Below are 23737 nucleotides of genomic sequence, written 5' to 3'. Positions count from 1 at the left end.
CAGTGTAGTGATCAAGTTGAACACGTTGTGCCGCTAGGGGGCACTAAAAGACCAGGTATGAAGCAGCGCCTTCACTCAACAGAGCCCAAATGAGCAACCAGGGAAGCTTATTCTACTCAGACAAACTTCGAACAGAATACATACATATTATAGATAAATAATAGAATAATAGTCTTTTGGGCTGAGATCTGCTCCAGCAATCCATTTTCACCATTTTGCATTTTCTGAATGCCAACATATAGTGTATTTTTCATAATTCAGATACATTGTTCATGATTTTATAATGGAAAGCTGCATGCAGTTCAGGTCCTACTGAGTTCCTGCATGTTCCTGCAATTGACCATGAGAAGCTCAGATTCAGACTACAAACATTTTAATGTTTTTTATATTAATTGTGGTGCTGCCATGCTATAGAACTATTAAAATAAAGTGAATTACATTTTTAAATAATACAAAGGAAGTGTTTATGGGCTGCTTTCCTTTTTATTACTTAACTGTTTGATTAATATCTGGACGTATTCCCATAATAAAAGAGATAAGCAAAAGAGATATTAAAACTGTAGATTTTGGATTTTACAGCTATGCAATTTGGAAAACTAAAATAAATTCAATATACACAAATCATACCAAATATGTTCTTCGGTTAGGAGGACAGTGATGAAGTTGCGGTCTCCCATGACCCCCCACCATGTGATTGGTCACTAGCGCTGTAGTCCCCCGTCGTGGCCACTGCCCAGAGCCCTGCAGCCCTGGAGCCCCAGCCCGGTCATCTCCTCCTGCTGAGACTCTCTGGAGTGTTACCAGCTTTACAGTGTCGCTTCGGTGGCCTGTTCGATATCTTGTTTAAAACTAAACTTAAGGTTTTAAGGTGTAATGATTGCCAGGTTTAAAAGATTAATATTGAAATGATAACCGACGTAATTTGAAATCAGTTGAAATTGACAATTTCATATATGTGAAAAGCATACAGTAGAGCATCACGGCCTGTCCGTGGATACAATGACGAGCTCCAGGGAATTATCGTTTTATATATTTGGAAGTTTATTTGTTAATTTTTTAACTTTTTCACTCGGCGGACAAGTACTATCTGAAAGCTCCCAGATTCCGCTCTCGAGTACGTTGAGCACGACCCGTCATCGGTCCCCTTCATCGGTCCGTTATTCAGCTCACCAAGCGCAGTGGACGCTGTCGCACCACGAGCTCAAACGCAGGACAACGGGCCAAAGGAACGGATACAGGACAAATTCAACACACATACAAATAGATTTAAAAGGGTAAGTTTTATTAAAAGCCCGTTGTGTGTGTGTGTGTGTGTGTGTGTGTGTGTGGCGCGCGTGTGTGCGGCTGTGCGCGCGTGCGTGTGGGTGTGCACAAATTCTAGGACTTCCTTAAACATAAATAAAGGAATAAATAAAATTAAAATGCAATTTTGAAATTGTGCTTGTCATTGTTTGGTGATTTGACCTTCCTGATGACAGCTTTCCCTAACTTTCTCTGCAAAAAAAAAAAACCTGATTCCTAAAACACCATTTTATAACCTGACTTTGGCTTTCATATTCCCCTGGACATGAAACGATAAAGCACATAACAATATTGCCAAAAGTCAACCTGTTTTAATGATTCTCATTGTAACCACAGTTACAATGTCTACTACAGTTACTGGCTCTAGGTCGCCTCAGTTTAAATGAGCTGTACATCATCCTTATTTCGTAATGAATGTGTCTCTCTGTCCTAAAGAGACACTCCATGTCCCTAGCAGTCTGAGTACTTGACTTATCTATTCCAAGGATCATCCTTCTAAAGCCTTCGCCAAAAAGCTTTCCTTCCATTGATACATCACTCTAAATTCATGCCAGAAATTCTGATCCTTTGAGCAATGAGAATAATTCCAGATTATCTCTATAGTGAAACGTCTCACCACTACAGACTGCTCTGCTATTGCCATAATCTTCAGCACAGAGTTGAGTTGTTAATAAACTGTCAAAGTAGCTGGTGTTATGAAACAGTCTCACTACGTTATGCCTCCAGTGACTCTCAATCGCTCGTCTCTGGGTATTGTGCAGCACATCTGCACTTGTCTGTTTTGGAAACGTGGGGTTGGCTAGTCAGGGCTTAATGCTACTGCTATCACAGTCACTGAATTGAGGGAGTCATTGCACAGTTTAGCCATGCTAGCCTGTTTTTACTGCTTCAGTTTTTCAGAGAACATCACAAATCTTTGAAGCTGGCCTCATTTCCAAGGCAGTCAAAGGCACTTCTAAAGCTTCAGAGAGAGTCTAATGTTATATGTTATAGTTTCCTCCTTGCAGAGGGATGGACAGACTGTATTTATGCCTCAAACATTAGTTTGGAGCATGAGTAGTACGGTATTTAGAGTATTATACATATTGTAGTATTACCTCTACTATATGGTTGGTGATTTATGGGTAGCTGTTCTGTGCTGCTTTATGTGCAGAGCTCACTGCTTTGATACTGTTTTGAACTTGTTGCCACAGAAAAGAACATCAACTGTTCATTTGAAGCTATTTAGAAACAATAGATATGTTATTAACTGAATGGTCTTTTTCTCAAATATTTGAACTTTGAACTTAGTCATTGCCATGGAAAGTGAACAAATGTTTCTGCAACTACAGTTATGGGAACTCATGATGTCTCTGAGTTCATGACAATTTAAAAGAATGGTGGCTGTAAAATGTGTAAATGTTGCTTGTGTGCGTGATTTGGAATGTATAATTTAGAGGTCTTTCGGTCATACTTTAAAAACCAGAGGTTCACAGCTCTGCATTCCTGTGTTCAAGAGGATATTCACTTCTGTAATGTTAACATCTCAGGACCTCTGAAAGCCTTTCAAATGACAGCAAAGACTCTGTGAACAAGCACGCTAATGTTTGTATGGCAGTTTGGTTCCAGTGCAGATTCAGTGCTTGCTTTGAAGAGAACTAGCCCTAAGGAAGTCCTGTTGTAATTTCTTGTAATCTGCACTTTAAAACAATATCTCTGCATGATATATATAACATATGTGTTGGAATTATGTAGGAGTGTAAAATAACCGAATAATAGTTATAATTTTTCTACAAACCAGATTCCAGAAAAGCTGGGACACTAAACAAATTGAATTAAAACTGAATGCAATGATGTGGAGCTGCCAACATCTAATATTTTATTCAGAATAGAACACAAATCACAGATCAAAAGTTTACACTGAGAGAATATATAATTACAAGGGAAAAATATGTTGTTTAAAAATTTCATGGGTCAACAAATCCCAAAAAAGTTGGGACAAGGCCACTTTTATCACTATGTGGCATCCCCCCTTCTTACAACACTCAACAGACATCTGGGGACAGAGGAGACCAGTTTCTCAAGTTTAGAAATAGGAATGCTCTCCCATTCATGTCTAATACAGGCCTCTAAATGTTCAATCGTCTTGGGCCTTCTTTGTCGCACCTTCTTGTTAAAAAATGCAGGGTCCTCCCTGAGAGAGACGACGTCTAGATGGGAGCATATGTTGTTCTAGATCCTGAACATAGTTCTCTGCATTAATGGTGCCTTTCCAGACATGCAAGCTGCCCATGCCACAAGCACTCATGCAACCCCATACCATCAGTGATGCAGGCTTCAGAACGGAGCCTTGATAACTTGGGTTATCCTGGTCCTCTCTGGTCTGGATGACATGGCGTCCCAGTGTTCCATAAAGAACTTAAAATCATGAGTCTTCTGACCACAGAACAGTCTTCCATTTTGTCACACCCCATTTTAAATCACCCCTTGCCCAGTGCGAATGTTTGAGCATGTGGAGCTTGCTTAGAAATGGCTATCTCTTTGCACTGTAGAGTTTCAGCTGCCAACGCTGGATAGCACGGTGGATTGTGTTCACTGACAATGCTTTCTGGAAGTATTCCTGAGCCCATACTGTTATTTACTTGGCAGTGGCGTTCCTGTTTGAAGTGCAGTGACATTTAAGGGACTGGAGATCACGATCATTCAGTAGAGTTTTACGGCGTTGACCCTTATGCACAGCGATTGTTCCAGATTCTCTGAATCTTTTGATGATGTTTTGCACGGTTGATGATGATAACTTAAATGTCTTTGCTATTTTACGCTGGGTAACACAATTCTGGTATTGCTGCACTATCTTTCTGTGCAACAATGGTAGAATTGGTTATCCTCTTACCATCTTGGCTTCAGAGAGACACTGACACTCTGAGAAGCTCTTTTTATACCCAATCATGTTGTCAATTGACCTAATTAGTGTTAATTGGTCTTCCAGCTGTTCGTTATATGCTCAATTTCCCTTTTCCAGCCTCTTATTGCTACTTGTCCCAACTTTTTTGGGATTTGTTGACACTGTGAATTTTTTAATCAATATATTTTTCCTTTAAAATGTTACATTTACTCAGATTAAACTTTTGATCTGTCGTCTATGTCCTATTACAAATAAAATATTGACATTTGCCATCTCCACATCATTGCATTCAGTTTTTATTCACAATTTATTTAGTGTCCCAACGTTTTTGGAATCAGTTTGTATATGCTAACATTTAAAATTTCTTTAAAAAAAAAAAAAAAAAAAAAAAAACCAAAAGCCTCAGACCAGTCCAAACAAGTTTGTTAAACATGCACAGATCTAGCTGTGTGCGTTGTATAGAGGTCAAAGATCTTGCTGGTCGTTTGCAACCCTTGGATCACCCACAGTAGCTCTGGCTGCCTTTGAGAGAAGACAGTGGGGTACTGAAGCTTACCCCTGTTGTCCTGCTACGCCTCAACGCCTGCTGTAATCCTCAAGAGCAGATCCTTAATAAAGGCACTAAACTGTAACTAATTAGCAAATCCCTTCCAAACCTGGAAACTGCCCTGCTAAATGTGCACCATTAGCTCCTGGAAGGAAACTATCGTCACCCGAGCTTGTGCTACAGTGCTAATTGCTCCTTCTCTCTGAAGTCACTATGCAAACAGAAGCTGTCCAGAGTCTGCCAAACTCAGGGTGGGAAAACCAGTAACTCTCGTGTGGGTAGAGGCAGGCAGAACAGAGGCCTGTCCAGGAGGCTTCTGAGCCATCGCCCCCTTATTTTCATTCATTGGTACACATTCATTCAGCACAGGAAGAAAAGACAGTTTCAGTCCTCAGTTATACTGAGGGGCTTGGTGCAAAATTATTCTGTTTAAATTGGTACATCTTATATAAGTATACAGTTAATTTAGAGAGTAAAGATCAGCCATGCACTGTATACACATGATTAAAGAAAGAGGCCAATTTAAGGTGTGTCTCTCATTTAGTGGGCATGCCAGAGTCATCAAACAAGAGTAAAAATGCCAGTTCTACAAAACAGACAAAACTCAAAAGAAAAGTACAGCTAAAATTACACAACAGGGTCAGTTTGATTTGCTCCATTCACTCAAACTGTTTCCACTGCTCTCCACTTACAGACCAAATGTATGTGCTACTAAATGCTGCCCTGGATGGATTGTTCAACTCAAGACAAACCAATGCACAAAATGTGAGTAACTGAAGTGTAGCTGTTTATTAAATTTGTTGTGCATATTTGTTCATATATCATTCCAATATTGCATTTAATATTTGAAGATTCTTTCCTAATAATCCTAACTTCAAATGTAACTGCATAAATTTAAACTGCCATGAATGTTTTTGTTTTCTTTGCTACAACCATCTTTTTACTTGCTGCCCTTAGCAGACACATTACATGTAGTGACTCACAACACCTAACGAGCCCTGCGTGTAACACATTACACTGATGAGACAGGTGAACACAAACACAAACAACCACACCCACAGGAAGTACATATATGGACGTGGACTATGTATACACAAGCCCAATGGGAGGGGTCCAGGGCTGGTACAGTGGGGAAAATAAGTATTTAGTCAGTCACCAATTGTGCAAGTTCTCCCACTTAAAAAGATGAGAGAGGCCTGTAATTGACATCATAGGTAGACCTCAACTATGAGAGACAAAATGTGAAAAAATTTTGAGAAAATCATTTTGTCTGACTTTTAAAGAATTTATTTGCAAATAATGGTGGAAAATAAGTATTTGGTCACCTACAAACAAGCAAGATTTCTGGCTGTCACAGACCTGTAACTTCTTTTTTAAGAGGCTCCTCTTTCCCCCACTCATTACCTGTATTAATGGCACCAATTTGAAGTCGTTAAACAGTATAAAAGACACCTGCCCACAACCTCACAGTCACACTCCAAACTCGGAAGACGAAAGAGCTGTCGGAGGACACCAGAAACCGAATTGTAGACCTGCACCAGGCTGGGAAGACTGAATCTGCAATAGGCAAGCAGCTTGGTGTGAAGAAATCTACTGTGGGAGCAATAATCAGAAAATGGAAGACCTACAAGACCACTACTAATCTCCCTCGATCTGGGGCTCCACGCAAGATCTCAGCCCGTGGGGTCCAAATGATCACAAGAACGGTGAGGAAAAATCCCAGAACCACAAGGGGGGATCTAGTGAATGACCTGCAGAAAGCTCTGACCAACGTTACAAAGGCTACCATCAGCAACACACTACGGCGCCAGGGACTCAGATCTTGCAGTGCCAGACGTGTCCCCCTGCTTAAGCCAGTCCATATCCAGGCACGTCTGAAGTTTGCTAGAGAGCATTTGGATGTTCCCGAAGAGTATTGGGAGAATGTCATATGGTCAGATGAAACCAAAGTAGAACTATTTGGTAAAAACACAACTCGTCGTGTTTGGAGGACAGTGAATGCTGAGTTGCATCCAAAGAACACCATACCAACTGTGAAGCATGGGGTGGCAACATCATGCTTTGGGGCTGTTTCTCTTCAAAGGGACCAGGGCTACTGGTCCGTGTACATGAAAGAATGAATGGGGCCATGTATTGTGAGATTTTGGGTGCAAACCTCCTTCCATCAGCAAGGGCAATGAAGATGAAACGTGGCTGGGTCTTTCAGCATGACAATGATCCCAAGCACACTGCCAGGGCAACAAAGGAGTGGCTTCGTAAGAAACATTTCAAAGTCCTGGAGTGGCCTAGCCAGTCTCCCGATCTCAACCCCATCGAAAACCTTTGGTCCGTGTTGCCTGCCGACAGCCCCAAAACATCACTGCTCTAGAGGAGATCTGCATGGAGGAATGGGCCAACATACCAGCAACAGTGTGTGCCAACCTTGTGAAGACTTACAGAAAATGTTTGACCTCTGTCAAGTATTGAGATGAACTTTTGTTATTGACCAAATACTTATTTTCCACCATTATTTGCAAATAAATTCTTTAAAAATCAGACAAAATTATTTTCTCAAATTTTTTTTCACATTTTGCCTCTCATAGTTGAGGTCTACCTATGATGTCAATTACCGGCCTTTCTCATCTTTTTAAGTGGGAGAACTGCACAATTGGTGACTGACTAAATACTTATTTTCCCCACTGTATGTGACAATTACGTTACACACTCAGTCAGGGCATGGCAGCTAAAAGCTCTCAGTGGAGCTGGAATAAATTAAGGGGAGCATAATTGTGTTTTCCAATCCAGAAACGTTACCGTGTATGAACTGAACCCAGTCCTTGTTTCAAAGCAAACCTAAGCCCACAGCGAATTCCTTCATCTTCCACCACAATGTAGCTTTATAGAGATTCATTCTGCATCTGTGATGGTTCGAGATGGAATTGCATCAGGTGTTGCCCACTTTCATGGGTTGCAGGTGTGGAATGTATGTTACATATAATCCATTACCCCATCTGCATGTCAGACTAAAGATAATAGCCACCTTCTCCGAACAGGTTGAGGTGCCCCTCAGTGCAGTGTGGTGGTGTAGTCTGAGAAGATGTCATCCCACACTTGGCATCAGGGGACTTCTGCAGTGTTCGTTGTCCTATGGGAAAATTCCCAAAGCCAAAAACATGTTAATCGTGTTTCATTTCACTGGTGCTCTTCAGGTGACAGCTGAAGTATGCCAGGACACCAGTGGACTGAGATTTAGATAACATATAAGTGTTGAGTGGAAGAGCGCACTGCAGGCTTTAGTGCTAGCTATTGTTTATATGAATCAAGTGTTGGGGATGGGAGACCAGCTGTGTGGACTGACCTGCTGGACCACACCATGAGCTCTATTTCCCTACACCTTGCCAAATGTTTTAGACCAGGAGCAGACCACATTTTGCCCACAGGCCTTTATAAAACATCGTTTCACATCTGAAGTCTGCTGTGTCAGCAAGGCGGAGGCACTGGATCTGATGTTAATGTTGTGCATATAAGACATATAAGGCATTTTTGCATAAATAATGTCACTGTTTTCCTTTTGTGAGATTATTTTCACTCAACAGAATGTTGGTTTCTTTTATAACTCTTTCATTCATTTTATATTTATGCCTGTGTGAAAATCAGTCTAACTGTAAAGTCCTAGCAAGCTAAGTCAAAAGTCAAATTTATTTATATACAACACTAGTTGTCAGAACACAGCTTTACAAATCTATGGGTCTGTGTCCATAATGAGCAAGCCAGAGGTGACAGGGACAAGGAAAAACTCCCCGGGTGGAATTAAGGAAAAACCCTTGGGATAGTCAAGTCTTAAAAGTGAATCCATCCTCCTTGGGTGGCCCTGCTAATAAACAGTCTATGCTTTGTTATAGGACAAACATCTCAATCACATGCTAACCCAGGGGGCTGAGGTTTATATCACATCTATATTAGTGTCTCAGTTTCATGGTTATAATCTGCACCTTCTATAATCTGAAGCTTTAATATGTTTTGCTATTGTATATGGGTTTTGATGTTAATGTTTCTCCACACACTGTGTAGTTAAAATGTGAAGTTTGTGAAGTTTGTGAAGTTTGTGAAGGGTGAAGGTTGAAGGGTGAAGGGTGAAGGGTGACAGGTGAAGTATTCAGCTTTGGCTGTTCTAAGGGAGCTTTTGCTTCACCTCAGTGAGGGTTACAAGCCTGGGTGTCTTCAAGATTGTTTTGTGTTGTGAAAAGCCATGCATACGTCATTTTTGAGAATTTCTGTATGATCATTTTCCCCTTTTATGCTATATCAGTTGTTTTTTTCATGTCTGACCATCCCTCTGTCTCACTCTCTTCCTCCACTTTATTGCCACCTCTCCTCACCTTTTCCCCTCCTTCTCTCTTCCTTATTCTCCCTTGCTCTCTCCTTTTCCTTCCACCTGTCGCCTTGCTGCCTTTCTCTCTCTCTCTCTCTCTTTCTCTCTCTCTCTCTCTCTCTGTTTCTCTCTCTCACAGTGAGGTGTCATCCTCATTGCCTTAACAGAGCAGAGTGCAGGCAGCCCAACATATGTCAGTGTCGTCCGGGCTTCCATGGTGAACGCTGTGAACATGGCAGTGTCACCCCAGCCCCACCTACGTGGGCGTGGCTTCAGTTGCCTCAGGCCACACCTTCACCTGGCATCATGCCAGCACCGTCTGTACCAACGATTGCAGGCATTTGGAGTAGTACCCCACCCTACTCAGTGCAAATGGGCAAAGCTGTAAGCTCTGGGTCCAGGAAGGGATACCTGCTACACTGGCAACCTCTTAGGTGAGACAGTTCTTTTACACTCATTATTTGCATGTATAATAGCAATATAATAGCATAATAGTTTGGTGTTTGTTAAGGCTTTGGTGACTGCTTTTCTGTAGGTGACCTGGGTCATGTTTATGGAATCTAATCTAATCAGTGTTTTGAGTGCTTTCAGTAACTTCTGCTTAAATTAGGACTGTGCAATATTGTACTACCAACACTTGTCTGTAGGTGGCACTCCTATTCATGAAATCTACTGTATTATTTTACAGTATTTTGTATGGCGATACACAGGCACTGGCCTGAGAAGTATGCGTGTGTGTGTGTGTGTGTGTGTGTGTGTGTGTGTGTGTGTGTAAATGTTTGTGTGTGCATATTTGTGCCTACTTCAGAGACATTTCAGATTCTCACACAGCATGTTTATTCTGAAATGAAAACAGACTGCAAACTGCAGTACCAGTAATTTATTGTGCCAAGAAAAGATCATCTAGACAAGAAACAAAAGCAGAGTGTGTCTGCCATGTTTATTGCCATTGGCTCCATACATGAGCTCACACTGCCTTTCCTGTTACACTTAGATGATAGTAAATGCAAAATAAATAATAAATATAAAATAATATAATACAGTAAATATATTCTGTTAAAATACAATAAATATATTTTAATGTATTCAAATTGAATATCTACTTTCTGAACAACTGAATTTGTATTACTACACTTTTAAAGTTCCCTTCTCTCTGTCTCCTCTCTCAGATTCATAATCATTGCTTCTCCACTAAGCGGCAACAGCATGAACAGATAGGGTCTTCTAATCTCTGTCAAGTTCTACAGAACTGTTTCATTTGCAGGCCACAGATTCACCCACGTGAAGGGACTGCAACAGTGAAATGCTTGTCTAGAACCTTTACCCATGACTCTCTTTTAACAATCATCTCCATACTGACCTACACATCAGGAATTCAGAGGTGTACTTGTCACGTTGAGGACCCCGGCCCCTCCCTTTTGGGCGTGTGTTTACGTAGTCTACGTGCATCGTCTGCGTCTGTGGATATTCCGTGGTGATGGCTATGTCATGTGATAATCCGTCTCACCTGTGAATCGTCTCGTAATCACGTGGGGTTAATGTGGTTTGTCTATTTAATGTGCGCTCGCGCAGTGTCCTGTGCTCGTTGTTGTCTAAGTCTACACGTTTCAGTGTGAGTGTCCTATGTTTTATGTGCGCTGTCTTGCGCAAATAAGTGTAGAAAATAAACGTGACGTCTGCAAAAGCAAGGATCTGTGTCTCGTCCTTCGCCTCGCACCCAACATCACAGAACGACGAGCCTGCAAGAGACACCAAAAGAATGCCAGGCTATGCCACCCGGCCGAAGAGTGCACAGCGCCCCAGCAAGCGGCATCACCGCACGTCTTCCTCCCCCCCGCGCCGCGAAGCCCCGCCGACTCTGGCGCAGCTCCAGGAAGATCCAGAGTGCGCCTACCTGCTCTGCGCGGCTCGGGAAACGGCTATTCCCGAGTTACAGGAGGAATACCGCCGGACAGCTGTGCGGGTGTGGCTGGAGAAGCGCCCCTCCCCCTCCCGGGAGCTCTCGCCCCTGCGTAGGGGTGTCCACGAGCTTGAGGGGGATTCCTCCCCGCCCCACGAGGACACGCCTACGCAGGAACAACTGGAGCAGGACCCGGTGTGTGCGTCCCTGCTGCGTCAGGCTCGGGAGCATGACAACCCCGAGTCTGCGGAGAAGGTCCGCCAGGAGGCGGTGCGGCTGTGGAGGAAATATCCCCCCTCATCCTCCAGGGATCCCTCACCCCTGCGGGTGTGTTCCTTTATGCTCTGCGGGACGGAGAGGACCCCCGAGAGCGAGTTTGGGGAGGGGGACTCTCCCAGCGAGGAGGAGGAGCAGGCGGACGAGGAGGAGACCTACCCTCCTTCGCTATACGACGCCTCCACTGTAGACTACGGTGGAGGGGAGGAGGAGGAGGACTACCCTCCGTCAGAGGACTCCGCCTCCACTGTGGACTACGGTGGAGGGGAGGAGCAGGACGACGAGGAAGAGGGCTACCCTCCGTCGCTATGCGACGGTTCCACTGTCGACTACGGTGAAGAGGAAGGGGAGTCGGAGGAGGACGAATACCTCCCTCCGCCCGTAGGTTCCTCTCCCACCGTAGAGGAAGAGGAGGAGGACTCCTATACGGAGGACGAGGACAGTCCGCCCCCCTCTGAGTGTTCTGCGGGGACTGCGAAGGGGAGGTGGAGTTCATCCACTGAGCACACCGGAGGAGAGAGCATGGACTGCTCTCGGGGTGGCAGCCCGAAGCAGCCCATGAGTTGGAGCCGGGGCAGCGAGGCGGAGGATATGGACGTGGTAGCGCCCACGGTCGACTCCAGAGGGCGGTCGCGAGGCGAGAGGGGCGCACCAAACGGCCAACTGGGGGTGGAGCCCGCCAGTCATGCTGCACCCTGCGCGTCCGCCAGCCGTCCTGCACCCGGCGCGTCCGCCAGCCACCCTGCACCGGGCGGAGGCTATGCAGCAAAGGCGGGAGGAGGACCGTTCAGCGCAGCAACGGCAGCTCCCGATCTCTCTCCCCTTATCGCCCTACTCCTGGCGCGCAGCCTGGCGCCTGTGTCTTGTGTGTGTGTGCCTGTAATCGTAAGTCTACCCGTATGTGTACCAAACCCCCTTTTCCCGTTTGTGTCGATGTGTGTAAGCGTGCCTGTTTGTGTGTTTGTTCCTGTGCCGTTTAATGTGTTTAACGTCTTTTCCCCCGTCTTCCCAGGGAGGGTGTGCTAGGCGATTCGTGATGGACGCTTCGCCAAGGGCAGTCACCTCCCAGACGCAGGACTGAGCGCGTCGGATCCGCCCATCGTCGTGGGTTCGGGGCACTCGGTCCTGTTGGCACCCCGGGACGGGTAGTGCCCTTGGAGGGGGCGTCTGTCACGTTGAGGACCCCGGCCCCTCCCTTTTGGGTGTGTGTTTACGTAGTCTACGTGCATCGTCTGCGTCTGTGGATATTCCGTGGTGATGGCTATGTCATGTGATAATCCGTCTCACCTGTGAATCGTCTCGTAATCACGTGGGGTTAATGTGGTTTGTCTATTTAATGTGCGCTCGCGCAGTGTCCTGTGCTCGTCGTTGTCTAAGTCTACACGTTTCAGTGTGAGTGTCCTATGTTTTACGTGCGCTGTCTTGCGCAAATAAGTGTAGAAAATAAACGTGACGTCTGCAAAAGCAAGGATCTGTGTCTCGTCCTTCGCCTCGCACCCAACGTCACAGTACTCATAAGTGAGGTAAAGAACAAGACAGATATGTCTGTGATCATGTTCTTAGTGTGAATGTAATTCTTTACACCTTACACTGTAGAATGTTTATAGTGATCTGTTCTCTAATGATTACTGGTTCTGAATGGGGTTTGTAATAGGTATGATCAGGGCCGGAGTGGGACACTTTTTCAGCCCGGGAGTTTCATACCCAAATCCGGACCAAAATTATTTTTCCCTCCCAATCGGCCCAAACTAGAGATTGACATGAGCCGGCCCATCGGGAATCCTCCCGAATCTCCCGATTAGCCACTCCGGCTCTGGGTATGATCCTCAGGATGAGGATGAGTTTTTTCTGAGCCAGATCACATAAAATTCCTTCAGATGGTCAAAGTCAAAGTCAAATTTATTTATATAGCGCTTTTCACAACACATGTTGTCACAAAGCAGCTTTACATTCGTATGGGTCCAGATCCCTAATGAGCAAGCCAAAGGTGACAGTGGCAAGGAAAAACTGACGCGCGGGCAGGGCGAAGGATGAGACACTGGAATCCTTGCTTCACAGATCGTCACTTTAATTTCAAACAGAGATTGCGCAATAGCGCACAAGGAACACGCAAACATACACACTGAACGTGTAGACTCTAGACAACGATGAGCACAGGACACTGCGCGAGCGCACATTAAATAGACAAACCACATTAGCCCCACGTGATTACGAGATGAGTCACAGGTGAGACAGATTATCACACGACATCACGCGAACGGTGGAGGTGTTTATACTTTCGCGAGCGTCACTGCAGTGTTCTCCGAAACGATAGGCATTTTGTCCGATACGATATGTGGTAGAAACACCCCTCAGAACAGGGGAATGAACATTTACCTGACCAATTTTAATGTTGCTATATGTTTCAGGTTTGAAAAGTGCTGGAATTTAGGTTAAAGTACTTTAAAATGCTTGAAATTGTAACTACTTGGTTTCACAACAAATAGCTGTCTGACTGAATAGTTCTCTTGTATTAGGTTAACAAATACGAGCCTCTTGTAATTCCAGGACGAAACATGAGAGAACGTGAAGACGTGAAGATTGGGCGTTTTTTAAATAAACAACCATTAAATAATGTGATAAAAAAGCGAATTATTTCGAGTATATGTATAAATATTTAACTTAATTATGTTTAACATGCTGGGAAATATTGAAATGGACCTTGAAAGTGACGTACAAGTGCTTTAATTCCACCTTATAAAGGTGTATGAACCCTGAAAACGTGACTTTGTTCATTGCGCTGAAGCGCGGCGCAAAGTTACAAAATTCGAGAGATGCACGACCTCTCGAACCGACAGCGCGCGAGACACTCGCGCACACGCGGAGCCACAGCGATTACGTCATTTTCGCCGCGCGGACCCTCGCGCCGCTCGCGAAGCGTCAACCAGGCAGGCTTGTTGTAGAGCGGGGTGGCGAACGTAAGTTGTTGAGCGGGGGTGGCAAACGTAACACTCGTGACGGAGTGTTTTTTCAATAGCCCTGAAATAAATGCTACGGTTTTGTTTTGGTCCGTATCCAGTTAATCAGGAATGAGATTGGGTCCGGACAGGACTGCGTTCGGGTCCGGATCCGGACCGCGGTCCGCCAGTTGAGTACCCCTGACATAGAGGAACGAGAGGGAAAAAGGGGTTTGGTACACAAACGGGAAGATTTACAAACACTGGCACACACACGAAACAGGCGCCAGGCTACGCGCCAGGAGGAGAGCGATGAGGGGAGAGAGATCGGGAGCTGCCGCAAACGGTCCTCCTCCGACCTGTGCTGCGAAGCCACCGCCCGGTGCAGCGCGGCTGGCGGATGTGCCAGGTGCAGCGCGGCTGGCGTACGCGCCTAGTGCAGCGCGGCTGGCGTACGTGCCAGGTGCAGCGCGGCTGGCGTACGCGCCTAGTGCAGCTGGGCTGGCGTACGTGCCAGGTGCAGCGCGGCTGGCGTACGCACCAGGTGCAGCTTGCGTGCCTGGCGAGCCGCGAGGGAGCTCCTCCGCTATGTCCATTCCCTCCTCTGACCTCTGGCTCCACTCCATGGACTGCTCCGGGCTGCCACCCCGGGAGCAGTCCAACGCACTCTCGCTAGAGCGATCGGAGGGTGGACTCCTCTTCGTAGTCCCGGCTGTTCTTTCTGAGGAGGGCGGACTCTCCTCCTCCTCCTCCGTATAGGAACCCTCGGACGGAGGGTAATCCCCCTCGTTGTACTCCTCCCCGCCTTTCTCCATGGTGGTAGAGGGACCCACAGGTGGATGGAGGTAGTCCTCTTCCTCGCACTCCTCCTCCTCCTCACCGTAGTCGACGGTGGAGGCATCCTCTGGCGACAGGGGGTAGTCCTCTCCTTCTCCACCGTAGTCCACCATGGAGGCGTCGTATAGGGACGGAGGGTAGACTTCCTCCTCTTCCTGCTCCTCCTCAGAGTCCTCCTCCCTGAACTCACTCTCTGGGGTGGACTCGGTAGCACCAAAGACGCATGAGCCCATCCTCAGAGGCGAGAGGGCGCGGGCTGGAGGAGAGTGACGTTCCCTCCAGATTCATACCACGCCCTGGCGGAGAGTCTCCGCCAGTTCGGGGTCCCCCTCCTCTAGCCTCCGGGCTGAGGCCAGCTGGAAGGCACACACCGGGTCCTCTTCCAGCTCCTCGACCGACGGTGTGGCCTCTTGGCATGGGGGGGAGTCCTCCTCCGCAAGCTCGCCCTCTGGTGGCGTACCTGTCCCTTAGAGCTCGGGGACGCTTACCCGTATGGGCAAGCTTTCCCGGGAAGGCGAGGGGTACCTCTCTCGCCACACTCAGATCGCTGTCCGGTGGTGGTACTCCTTCAGCTTGGGAATAGCGGTCTCCCGAGCCGCGCAGAGCAGATAGGAGCACTCCGGGTCCTCCATGAGCTGCGCCAGAGTTGGCGGAACTTTGCGGCATGCGGAAGAAGACAAAGAGCGGTGATGCCGCTTGCTGGGCTTCTTGCCCTTCTTCGGCTTGCTTTTGTAGCCTGGCATATTTGGTGTCTCTTGTCGGCTCGTCGTTCTGTGATGCGCGGGCAGGGCGAAGGATGAGACACTGGAATCCTTGCTTCACAGATCGTCACTTTAATTTCAGAGATTGCGCAGTAGCACACAAGGAACACGTAAACATACACACTGAACGTGTAGACTCTAGACAACGACGAGCACAGGACACTGCGCGAGCGCACATTAAATAGACAAACCACATTAGCCCCACGTGATTACGAGACGAGTCACAGGTGAGACAGATTATCACAGGACATAACCATCATCCACAGACGCAGACAAAGCACGTGGACAACGTATACACACGCCCAAAAGGGAGGGGCTGGGGTCCTCAACGTGACAAAAACTCCCTATGATGGTGGGGATTAGGAAGAAACCTCGGGAGGAGCAAGACTCAAAAGGGAACCCATCCTTCATTGGGTGGCCCGTTAGCACAAGTCCGTGGTGCGCAGGATGGTTCTACAGATAAAATTAAGGTCCTTGATCCCCAGCCAAGTAGTCACAGTCCCTTCGGTGTAGATGGTGAGCCTCAGGTAGGAGCTAGCATCAGCACATCCTCTTGCGGAAATAGCACATCCAACCCCGGCATCAGTACAGTACACTCCCAGGTGCTTGTAGGTGCTTGCATGCAATCATCTTGGGTGGAAACATGCAAAAAGATAGACAATAAAGACTAAGCGTGTGGACATCAATTTAAACCATCATTGATATAAATGTACACAGCTCACATGCCAGTGATTAGCATGTGGCTCTGACAGGCTAATCTATAGCAGCATAACTCAAGGGAGGGGTACAGAGGTGACCACAGTCATGAGGGCTCACTGAGACATTGCTTTCCAGTCAAGTCATTGTCACAACTGAGTGATGCCATGACACAGCTGGAAGACAGCATCAACATCTCAGATGGTAGTGAGATGGTTTCAGAATTGCACATTGCACAATGAGTGCCCTGTTCCACTGCTTGAACCTGAGGAAGGAAAGGTTTGGTGCTATGGAAACTGCCCTATTACAATGAACCACTGAAGTGCAGTTTTGTGTGTGTGCTAGCAGGCATGATGCGGACGCCCCGGAGCAGGGCTGGTACTGACAGACTGCCGTTTCCCAGTCTCACACCCCATCCATGGTGCATCTATGGGTCAAGAGGCCAGTTAAAGCTACAAACATGAAACTCGCCCAGTGTAGAAAAAACACTATGTGATTAAAAGGTAGTTATATATATATATATATATATATATATATATATATATATATATATATATATATATATATATATATATATATTAGTGGTGGGACGCGATTAAAAAAATTAATCGAATTAATTACAAGCGTTGTAACTAATTAATCGAAATTAATCGCATTTTAATCGCATTTCAATATTTAACATGAGAAATATTAATTTAAGTTTGAATGATGAATGAATCAATGAACATAATCATAAACCTCAACATCTTGTTTATTTTTCTACCAGTCTACTACACAGACCAATAGATGAGTGCAGAAAACAAAGCAAACAGTTTTCAGAACACTGGAAATTCTGACCAAAAATGTTTAATTTTGGGAGCTTTGCTCATGATATTGGAAGAATAAGACGTGAAGTAAATCAGATGTTTTTTAATACCATTTTAGATGGTAGACTTTTTCTTTAATTTCCCAGGCTTCTGCCACAGGCATAAAGTCCTCTACACAGGCATCTCCATAGTGCCTAGTGATCTTCTGCATGCTCAAAGCAAATGACTGGATCTTTCATTCATCATCTATAACATGAGCTGTCACACCAAGATAATTCTTGTTGGTAACAGAGGCCCAGTGATCCCCAGTCAGAGCCACATTTAGGGCACTCTTCACAATAACAGAATAATGTGATACGTAAAGTATTGTAATGATCCTTAAGGGATTATTGGGTTACTGTTTCTTTAAGTTAAGTTGTGTGTGCGAGTGGAAAAGTGCGCGAGGAGCGAGAGTGAGAGAGAGAGAGAGAGAGGATTCGGTTATTTTTCTTGAGTGAGTTCGCTTGTATTAATGTTTAAATAAAAGAGACGAGTTGTCAACAGTAAACTGTCCTGGTATTTAACCAACGTTACAGTATAAACGCCTCCGCCGCTCGTGCGAGGTGTGCGGAGTCGCGCGCGTCACTAGCGAAAGTTTAATCAGTCTTAATGGTCCAATGAAGGTAATTTAAAAACCAGGACATTTCCTCACTTAAAAAAACCCGCGACGCCCGGGACAGGATGTGAAATGCGGACGTTTGTTCACCATATCGTACTAGGAATACATTTATCAGCTAAGTGATCATTACTGACCTGCACGTTAGACCCAACATGTTTTGCGTTGAGGTGGTAACGAAGGGTGGAAGTGCTCCTGTGATAAGCGAACTCCTTCCTACATAAAGTGCAAATAACACTATTTTTGTTTTTACTTCCATCTGGAAGTTTCTTATATTTATATTTCCCATCCACCAGCGTAGCCTCTTCAGTCATCTCCATCATGCTCATCTTATTGTGCGTCCATATAATCTGTATGTCTGGAACTCGCTCACTGAGAAACGGAACACGGTGCAAAAGTGTCTCATGCGTTAAATGCGTTAAAATGCGTTAATTTTTTTAGTGCGTTAATTTTCCTGTAATTAATTAATCGAAATTAACGCGTTAAAGTCCCACCACTAATATATATATATATATATTGTAACGTTTCTCGCGCTGCGTAGCGAGGAGACGGACACAAGTGCTGAGAGGAGCGAGATTTATTCAGGGGAATACCGTAATCGTCATCCGAAAGCCAGGCAGGGTCGACAACAGGAGGGCAGTCCGAAAAGCACGCATACACTGGCATATTGAACACAAGGAAACACAACCAGGAAGGGAGACACAGAGCACAAGGAAATAAACGGGCGAAATACAAAACACGAAAGCACGGGGTCAGGTACACGAACTAACAGCAGACAATAATCAAAGAGTCACAACAAAATACCGGACGAAGGACATGGGAGACTCGGGCTTATATGCACGGACATTAACAAGGGGCAGGTGACGGTAATAACAAGGGGCGTGGGAACAAACGAGGTAATCACAGAGACAAACGAGCGGGGTAAACAGGCAGAGAATAACAAAACCACGAGGAACAGAGACGTTGGAGTGACAGCGGGGAGAGGGGGCGTAGCCATACGTGACAGTACCCCCCCTCAAAGCGTGCCACTCCGGGGCACGCAAGGGCAGACAGGACAGGAACCGGACTCGGACAGGACGGGGAACCACGGTACACGGCGAGGGACAGGGGACACGGGACAGGACGCTACGGGACAGACAAGACTGGGCAAGGCAGGACAAGGAGCCTGAGGCAGGACAGAGACAGGGGAAACAGAGACTGGCCAGGAGCTGGGCCGGGGCATGGCAACACAGGCAGGGACCGGGCGAGACACGGGAGCAGGGCTGGACGGGACAGGACTGGGAACAGACACAGGAGTGGGGCCAGGGGACAGGGCGGAGGCAAACACAGAGGCAAAGACACCATGAACAACGGAGACAGGCACTGGCACAAGGTGGGTGACAACTTGGGGAACAGACATGGGGACAGGGACAGGGATGACACCACAGGAAACAGACACAGGAACAGGAACATGGACACGAACAGACACAACCACGGGGACAGGGATCAAAACAAAACCAGGGATGGGACCAGGGAGCAAGGGGAACACGGGCAACGGAACATAGGAGGCACATGGCGGAGCAGGGGGAACACAAAGTCCATGCCCAACAGGGGGCAGCACCGTCCCAAGGGCAACAGGCGGGGTCCGCTGGCGGGCAGCGGGGACAGGCGGGGTCCGCTGGCGGGCAGCGGGGACAGGAGCCGGCAGGCGGGCAGCGGGAACAGGAGCCGGCAGGCGGGCAGCGGGAACAGGAGCCGGCAGGCGGGCAGCGGGAACAGGCAGGGTCCGCTGGCGGGCAGCGGGAACAGGAGCCGGCAGACAGGCAGCGGGAACAGGCAGGGTCCGCTGGCGGGCAGCGGGAACAGGCAGGGTCCGCTGGCGGGCAGCGGGAACAGGCAGGGTCCGCTGGCGGGCAGCGGGAACAGGCAGGGTCCGCTGGCGGGCAGCGGGAACAGGAGCCGGCGTAGACGACCTCTCCTGGGTCGCAGGGACAGGAACCGGCGTGGACTGCTGATGGGCAGCGGGGACAGGAACCGGCGTGGACTGCCTACGGGCAGCGGGGACGGGAACAGGCGTGGACTGCCGACGGGCAGCGGGAACGGGAACTGGCGTGGGTGACCTCCTCAGGATCGCGGGAACCGGCCGCAGAGGTGACATGACGTCCTCGGGGGGCGGAGTCGCCGCACTGACGTCCTCGGGGGGCGGAGTCGCCGCTCTGACGTCCTCGGGGGGCGGAGTCGCCGCTCTGACGTCCTCGGGGGGCGGAGTCGCCGCACTGACGTCCTCGGGGGGCGGAGTCGCCGCACTGACGTCCTCGGGGGGCGGAGTCGCCGCACTGACGTCCTCGGGGGGCGGAGTCGCCGCACTGACGTCCTCGGGGGGCGTGTCCGCCGCTCTGACGTCCTCCCGGGTTTCAGCCTGCCACTCCTTAGCTGAGTGGCTTGTACGACCCCCCAAAAAATTCTTGGGGAGCCCTCGGGGTTTAGCTTCCGGGAGTAGCGGAGGGAGGTCCTCTTCCGGCAAGATGACGACCTCATGCGCTGTGGCGGCGGGGCTCTGTACAGGGGGCGTGGTCTTCCTCCTTCCCCGGTCCGGTCTGCGCCTGGAAGAACATACAGACACAACTGCTTCTCGGTGGCTTTCCTGATGACTCCGCCTCGTCGGAGGTATCGGGAGCTCACAATGACTTTTGAAAGCCAACCGAGAGCCAAGCCAACGCTCGTCTGCACATTCATTCCGTCTGCCCGACTCTCGCGCTACAGGCTGGAGTCGGGCAGACACATAGCGCTTACCAGGGAGCTCATCGCTAAAGCTAGACGTGGGAAGTGTCTTCGCTTTGTTCTTGCAGCGACGAGACTCCCCTGTACCCACAGCGCAAGGGGATTTCCTGTCTCTGGTTCGTTCGTACTGCAATACCGGAGAGTCGAACCGGATTAATCCAGCCAACATCTCATTACAGTGTTCGAACTCACCAGAGTCTCGCTCTCTCGCTGTGTCCTTGGTAGGTCCGGTATTATGTAACGTTTCTCGCGCTGCGTAGCGAGGAGACGGACACAAGTGCTGAGAGGAGCGAGATTTATTCAGGGGAATACCGTAATCGTCATCCGAAAGCCAGGCAGGGTCGACAACAGGAGGGCAGTCCGAAAAGCACGCATACACTGGCATATTGAACACAAGGAAACACAACCAGGGAGGGAGACACAGAGCACAAGGAAATAAACGGGCGAAATACAAAACACGAAAGCACGGGGTCAGGTACACGAACTAACAGCAGACAATAATCAAAGAGTCACAACAAAATACCGGACGAAGGACATGGGAGACTCAGGGGCTTATATGCACGGACATTAACAAGGGGCAGGTGACGGTAATAACAAGGGGCGTGGGAACAAACGAGGTAATCACAGAGACAAACGAGCGGGGTAAACAGGCAGAGAATAACAAAACCACGAGGAACAGAGACGTTGGAGTGACAGCGGGGAGAGGGGGCGTAGCCATACGTGACATATATATATATATATATATATATATATATATATATATATATATATATATATATATATATATATAACTATATAATATATATATATATATATATATAAAACACATTATTAAGCCTTTTAAAATAAGTCTGATATCACTTACTAAGAACATAAAACTTTGTATTAATGCATGGACAGCCCTTTTGCTTTAGTGGCCACTGACTCTGCTCACCACAGTCACATGCTTTGTGACCTGATGAACAATCTCCACTGTTCGCGACTGTTCGGTATTATAAAACACATAATGGCCGATACCTGGACTACACAGGCACAAAAATGTGTCCTGCAGTCATTCATGTAATTGTTACAAAACTAAAGATATATCTTGAGGATGAGGCTTGCCAGGCCTATTTTAACATATCAGAAAGTTTGGACCTATCCAGTGTTGTTCATTTTTTGGGGGCTCAGTACAAATCCAGATGTGCAGCAGGGGTCTATACTGGGCCCAAGCCAAATGTCTTATGTCATGCTACTTAAAGAGGGGCCTCCCTCAAAATGTGTCCTGTCTCTCTCTAATCTGTGGGTCTCAATGTTAGCTCTAGAAAAGTGGGCATATGCTTATTGTTGCTGTTTTACATTTGCTCTAGGTCATAACTTACTTTAAAAAAGTATCTGAAAGAAGTTTATTTATGATGAAAGAGGGTTTTAGAAACATGTTTATGTGTACATCTGTATTTATTCTGTGCTTCAGACCTGATGACATGCCCGTTTTCACATGTTTACCTTGTCATGCCAAGCTACAGTTTGTTATATTTCATACTCATTGCCTTGTAGTGACTATCTCAGTAATGCAGAGACTACCAGCATTTTACCGCCAGTGAAACCACGGAACAAGCCAGCGGAGTAAAGGCTCAGACACACTTTTGTCCATTTATGCAGTTGGGATGGAGAACATTTAATAACTTATCTTAAGTTTTAGGCTAAACATCTGTAACTTGAGAACTTAAAATAAATAAAGATGCAAATGTAGCATATGCATAGATTGTAAAACCTTCATGTTTGCGTCATAATTGCATCATGAATGTGCGATATCTGCATTGTGTGTGTGTGTGTGTGTGTGTGTGTGTGTGTGTGTGTGTGTGTGTGTGTGTGTGTGTGTGTGCATGTGTTTCTAGGAGAACAGGAGGAAGTAAGATCGTTCATATTCTGCTGAAGCACATTGAGACAGAGAGGAGCAGACTGCAGTCCTCCATGTACACTGCAGAAACACAGAAGTCCAGCACCAAGTCCTTCCACACCCAGCATGGCCAGTATACCCTCATATACACACCAGGTGAGTGTTTGGTTGATTTTGTGTGTGTGTGTGTGTGTGTGTGTGTGTGTGTGTGTGTGTGTGTGTGTGTGTGTGTGTGTGAGAGAGAGAGAGAGAGAGAGAGAGAGAGAGAGAGAGACAGAGTGAGAGAGAGTGATTATATGGTTAGGTGTGTCCAAAGCATTTTGGCTGAGGCTATACTGCCCAAAACCAATAGTTTTTAGTCAAACTTTAACTATGACTTCATAACTGTCCTTAACTCTAATACACAGGGGTGTGAGGCCTTTATAATTCTTAACGTCATCCCTTTAATGCTATTTAAGGTCTCTCAACCGCAGCAACGTTTGTTTTTACACAATTTCATGCTGGGTGAGTGCAGTGGCTTGAAAAATGTGGTCTGAAAACAAATATCTGGCCCACATAACTCAGCCTGTATATCTGGGTAAAACATGGCACCATGTTTGCCCAGAGAGGTGCAGCCATTTCCTGAATACAGCCATGAATAGGGAACATCTTGTTTTAATAATTTGGCCTATTTCCTAGTGTTTGAAAACTTCTGGAGCAAGATAAGGTTATCAGTGGATAACCTTGGGGTAACTTGGAGCGAGATAGTTTCAGATAGGCCATTGTAGCTAATTCCTGTCATTGTTTGGATTGGCCCAGAAGTGTAGATGCAATAATTACTCTGGACACGATGGATGTAGTGTGCTAATGGGGACCGATGTGTTGGACTCCTCCATGACCTCATAGTATCCTGGAGTGGCGTTCTGTGGCAACAGAGCTGGAAATTGAAAAGCTGAAGCTGAGCTCTCAGACAAGCTAACTTAAGGCCCATGTGTCTGGTATGATGTACGTTCTTACTGTTCTCATAGTCTTTAAGGTGTAATATACATATAAGAAAGAATGAGCTTATGGACAATTTGGGTTATCTCAGAAAAACAGCACTGAAGTACAGCCTTCATGTTCCTCCATGGACTAAACATTCCTTAAGTTTAGTTCAGACTTGATCTCA

The 23737-nt window shown here is 46.8% G+C and overlaps 1 long non-coding RNA gene across 1 annotated transcript; it reads left to right on the top strand.

Moving 5' to 3' along the window:
- Positions 1–808: 808 nt before the first annotated feature.
- On the top strand, positions 809–22801 carry LOC143490384 (uncharacterized). The gene is made up of 4 exons (XR_013124955.1): positions 809–1274; positions 5428–5498; positions 9224–9518; positions 22589–22801. It is a non-coding gene; the product is annotated as an uncharacterized LOC143490384 (long non-coding RNA).
- Positions 22802–23737: the final 936 nt, after the last annotated feature.

The sequence above is a fragment of the Brachyhypopomus gauderio genome, chromosome 2 (genome assembly GCF_052324685.1).
Source record: "Brachyhypopomus gauderio isolate BG-103 chromosome 2, BGAUD_0.2, whole genome shotgun sequence".
In the NCBI taxonomy this organism is placed as follows: Eukaryota; Metazoa; Chordata; class Actinopteri; order Gymnotiformes; family Hypopomidae; genus Brachyhypopomus; species Brachyhypopomus gauderio.
The sequence above is the reverse complement of the archived record's forward strand: the minus strand, read 5'-3'. Positions and strand labels throughout refer to the sequence as shown.